Below are 5,548 nucleotides of genomic sequence, written 5' to 3'. Positions count from 1 at the left end.
AGAGCTATCTCTTCTTCCCAATCCAGACTCTTCACCTCAAAACTATGTCCATCAACTATCTTAACCCAGGTAGTCTCTGGCCTGGGGATTCATGAGATAAAATCCTTCTAGAGATGTTAGGACTATGGACTGAGTTGGTTGAAAGCTAAGTGTTTGTTTCACAGGGTAGACCTTAAAGTGGCTAATAATTTTATGTCATAACCCTAATTCATTTCCATTGGAATCTACAGAATACCTACGGATATTCTTACAAACTTTACAAGATTTGATACCTTCCTTAATAGATTTCTATATGACACCGTAGGGGGACAACTCCTGGCATTCTCATTCACATATCGTCACGTTACTTGCTCAGTGAAAACTATAGTAATACAGTGTAACTAATTTATAGGAAATCTAGAAAAAATAATTTTTGATTCCCATGCAGTCCCTATTACAGTTTTGATGATCGTCTGACTTTAGAAACTTTCGATGTTTCTTTGGCCACAAAAAGGACCAGTCAACAGAATGTGCTAGTTCCCCTGATAGGTATAGCTGTATAATGAAATTGGCAAGGATGCAGCTTCTGTGACTAAAAGAAACTAGTGGTAGGTGCATCTACCTCATTGTTCCAACCTAGGGCTCACAATGCAGTCTTCTCATCTTAAATCATTGGTAGCCTCTCCTATGAAGGAGGGTATAAATGGCATGATAATCCAGTTCTGCTTGGTAAATAGTTATATAGTTTTCACTATGTATCAATAAGTTGGAATCCCGGATTGCACATTAATCTTTTCTGAGATTCGATTGCTAAATCTCTGAAAGGCTGATTAACTCAAATTAATGAAAAAAAAAAAGTTCCTGAACTTGCAGTGAATGCTAGGAGCACTATGTTACTATGTAAGGCCCTGATTGAGCAGTCATTTCCACTTTTTGACTGGCATCTCTTTTCCTTTTCAAAATCCAACAAAGAGAAAAATATATTCCTTTGAGAAAAATGTTTGCATAATGACCTAGTAGTCATTCTTGATGAAGACAACAAATTACAAATTTATAATTACAAATCACAACAAATTATCATGAAAGTAATCCATTCTCAAATCTCACTGAAGGGTTTAGATTACAAGAGAAAGTCAGAATTCAAGATCAAATTATGACTCAAAATTTCAGTTTTTTATACATACTGAAAAATATTAGTAGGGACTCGGACGTTTGTATGCCAATATTCACAGCAGCATTACTAACAATAGCCAAAAGGTGGAAAAACTCAATTGTCCACTGCCAGATAGATAAATAAAATGTGGTATGTATAAAATATTGCTTATCTTAGACTACCACAATCTTTTTTATTACAATCTTACTATAAAAATTATTAATTTATGAATTCAGTCAACTTCATGTATAAAGAGGAATTATACTACCAGTGGCAAGTAGCAACAATATGAATACAATAAACATTTTTATTAGTGAGAATTTTCCTATTTTCCAAAATGGTCTTATATACTACTACTAGAGAAATAAAAATTCCTTTTCAGTAGGACAGAAATTAAGAGACTGACTTACCGAACTTGTACTTAACAGGTTTTCCTGAAGTTGTTCAATTTTGCGCGCTTGTTTTTTGACTGTAACTTTTAACTTGGCATTTTCAACTTCAAGCCTAAAATGAATATTTTAAAATTATTCTCACACATAAATTTTAAAAGTACCGTATAATTTCTAAACAAACATCTGACGGTCTTACATAAATTCTTAAAAATTTAAAAAGTAGAAGATTTGGCAATTGTGCCATTTTTCTGGTTGTGTTTTATAGTTAATGTGCAAAATTTAAAGATAATATGCAAAATTTATGCATTTCCAAATAGCGCAAAGCTGAAAGTTTTATCCAGCTTAACAATGATGTACTTATTATCATAACTGATATATTTCTCATCCTACACTGCTTCTCTGTTTTATAAATACTCAAGTTATTTTCTGTGCTGCTTTAAATTGTACTTTTGCACGTGATCTTTTGACGTCTCAAAACATCATACAGCCTCTGCATGTCGATCTTGTGCTTCTTGCAACTAAAAAAGAAAAAAAAAGAAATACTTTTAACTACTGGCAATCTAGTATAAAACCACATCAGCTGTTTTTGTAAATAAAATTTTAGTGGACACAGCCACACTCTCCTCTACATACTGCTTTATGGCTACAGCAGATTTGAACTGCTGCAAGAGAGACCTATGGCCTACGAAGCCTAAAATATTTACAGGGAGTCTGCTTCTCTCTCTCTCTCTCTCTCTCCCTCTGCCCTTCCCCACTGTTCCTTCTCTCTCTCAAATAAATAAAATCTTAAAATAAAATATTTACAATCCCCTTACAGAAAAGTTTGCTGACTTCTCTAGTTACTAAAATGTCACGTTTTTAATGTTTTTAAATTATATTTTATCAGCTAAACCTAAGAATTTATATATTGGTCAAAGGGGGGAAAGATAGGAAATTACCTTATGGTAAACATTTCTATTTTTGTATTCGAAGTACCACATCCATTCTACTTTTAAATATTCACATATGTGAATGACCATGGCTGTTCCAGTGATTATAAAAGTTAACATGTTGCTTTCAGTGACAACTAGATATTTCATGAAATAATGAGAGGCATTATCTTCGTAGGAATCAGAATGCCTGGGGTCTGAACACTGGGTATTAGCTGTATGACCTGGAACAAATTACTTAAAATTTCTGTGTCTCAGTTTCTTCTTTGTAAAATGAAGATAAAAATAGTATCTACACACTGGGATGTTGGGAAGATTAATTTAGGAAGTATATATGAACTATTTATTTTTATTTTTATTTTTTAAAGATTGTATTTATTTAACAGAGAGAGAGACAGCGAGAGAGGGGACACAAGCAGGGGGGAGTGGGAGAGGGAGAAGCAGGCTTCCCGTGGAGCAGAGAGCCCGATGCAGCACTTGATCCCAGGACCCTGGGATCATGACCTGAGCCGAAGGCAGACACTTAACAACTGAGCCACCCAGGTGCCCCTATACATGAACTTTTTAGAAGGGTATGTGGCACACACCAAATCCTGTCTGCAATTAGCATTATTATTGTTGCTGGAGGTTATGTTCTAATAATATTTGATATTTTAGGCAGATGGCAGGTCAATGAAAGTGGTCTCTTATACAAGTTATACTGAAATCGTTCTTCACACCACTGAAAGTGGCAGCAAATGGGGAGCGTGAGGCCCAGAATACATCCTCAGTACTTCAAAAAAACTTTTACCAATTCCACTAGCTAACAGTACTTTTTTCCACTTATAATAATTTTAACTTACTGCCTCTCTATACTACTCAGTGGACAATCTCATGGACTACAGGGCAAATAGTAATAAATATTTATATGAGTAATAAATATTTACATGACCATCAGAGGCAAGGTAAAGCCACTGACATGGAAATAATGGACTCTTGCTAAATCAATATTCCCAAATCATTCATGTTTATATTATCTTAACAACTGTTTCTGTTACACTGCTTTAGCAAGTACTCTGATGAATACATTAAGGCTACGTGGTATGGCATATCAGAAAAAACTGTCCCCAGGGGCGCCTGGCTGGCTCAGTGGGAAGAACATGTGACTCTTGACCTTGTGCTCATGAGTTCAAGCCCCACGATGGGTGTAGAAATTACATAAATAAAAAAATACACAAACAAACAAACTTTAAAAAAGAAAGGTTAAAAAAAAAAAAAGAAAAAAGAAAAGCTGTGCCCGGAGCTTTATAGTTGGTAGAGTAATCTCAGTACTGGCTGCAAAATGAAGAAAGGCAAATTTAGCTGTTTTTCCACAGTGAGGGGGAAAAAACAAGCATTTGATTGAACACTTCTCCTCTCTCAGATTAAATGCTTTCAAGTTTACATTTAATTGCTTAAAATACATTTAGAATAAAAGCTTTGTTATGTCAATGTTTTCAATCAGAAATTATTGAAAAGGTATAATGTACTTAAAAAAAGAAAGAACAAGAACCATATGATCCTCTCAATAGATGCAGAAAAAGCATTTGACAAAGTACAGCATCCTTTCTTGATGAAAACTCTTCAGAGTATAGGCATAGAGGGTACATACCTCAATATCATAAAAGCCATCTATGAAAGACCTACAGTGAATATCATCCTCAATGGGGAAAAACTGAGAGCTTTCCCCCTAAGGTCAGGAACACGGCAGGGATGTCCACTATCACCACTGCTATTCAACATAGTATTGGAAGTCCTAGCCACAGCAATCAGACAACAAAAAGAAATAAAAGGCATCCAAATCGGGAAAGAAGTCAAACTCTCACTCTTTGCAGATGATAGGATACTTTATATGGAAAACACCAAAGACTCCACCCCAAAACTGCTAGAACTCATACAGGAATTCAGTCAAGTGGCAGGATATAAAATCAATGCACAGAAGTCAGTGGCATTCCTATACACCAACAACAAGACAGAAGAAAGAGAAATTAAGGAGTCGATCCCATTTACAATTGCACCCAAACCCATAAGATACCTAGGAATAAATCTAACCAAAGAGGCAAAGGATCTGTACTCAGAAAACTATAAAATACTCATGAAAGAAATTGAGGAAGACACAAAGAAATGGAAAAACGTTCCATGCTCATGGATTGGAAGAACAAATATTGTGAAGATGTCAATGCTACCTAGAGCAATCTACACATTCAATGCAATCCCCATCAAACTACCATCCACTTTTTTTCAAAGAAATGGAACAAATCATCCTAAAATTTGTATGGAACCAGAAAAGACTCTGCATAGCCAGAGGAATGTTGAAAAAGAAAAGTAAAGTTGGTGGCATCACAATTCCAGACTTCTAGCTCTACTACAAAGCTGTCATCATCAAGACAGTATGGTATTGGCACAAAAACAGGCACATAGATCAATGGAACAGAATAGAGAGCCCAGAAATGGACCCTCAACTCTATGGTCAACTAATCTTTGACAAAGCAGGAAAGAATGTCCAATGGAAAAAAGACAGTCTCTTCAACAAATGGTGTTGGGAAAATTGGACAGCCACATGCAGAAGAATGCAACTGGACCATTTCCTTACACCACACACAAAAATAGACTCCAAATGGTTGAAAGACCTCAATGTGAGACAGGAGTCCATCAAAATCCTCAAGGAGAACACAGGCAGCAACCTCTTCGACCTCAGCCACAGCAACTTCTTCCTAGAAACATCGCCAAAGACAAGGGAAGCAAGGACAAAAATGAACTATTGGGACTTCATCAAGGTAAAAAGCTTTTGCAAAGCAAAGGAAACAGTCAACAAAACCAAAAGACAACCGACAGAATGGGAGAAGATATTTGCAAATGACATATCAGATAAGGGGCTAGTATCCAAAATCTATAAAGAACTCATCAAACTCAACACCCAAAGAACAAAGAATCCAATCAAGAAATGGGCAGAAGACACGAACAGACATTTTTCCAAAGAAGACATCCAAACGGCCAACAGACACATGAAAAAGTGTTCAATATCGCTCAGCATCAGGGAAATCCAAATCAAAACCTCAATGAGATACCACCTCACA

The 5,548-nt window shown here is 35.9% G+C and overlaps 1 long non-coding RNA gene across 1 annotated transcript in view; it reads right to left on the bottom strand.

Annotated features, from left to right (window-relative positions):
* LOC123323796 overlaps window positions 1–1,988 on the bottom strand; it is a 3,048-nt gene extending 1,060 nt beyond the window's left edge. The window contains exons 1-2 of the long non-coding RNA XR_006539530.1: window positions 1,972–1,988; window positions 1,543–1,636 (exon numbers count right to left, since the gene is read on the bottom strand). This is a non-coding gene — a long non-coding RNA (uncharacterized LOC123323796). The remainder of the gene's footprint in view (window positions 1–1,542; window positions 1,637–1,971) is intronic.
* Window positions 1,989–5,548: the final 3,560 nt, after the last annotated feature.

Source organism: Neomonachus schauinslandi, unplaced genomic scaffold (assembly GCF_002201575.2).
Source record: "Neomonachus schauinslandi unplaced genomic scaffold, ASM220157v2 HiC_scaffold_950, whole genome shotgun sequence".
NCBI lineage: Eukaryota > Metazoa > Chordata > Mammalia > Carnivora > Phocidae > Neomonachus > Neomonachus schauinslandi.
This window is presented reverse-complemented; position numbering and strand designations above follow the sequence as displayed.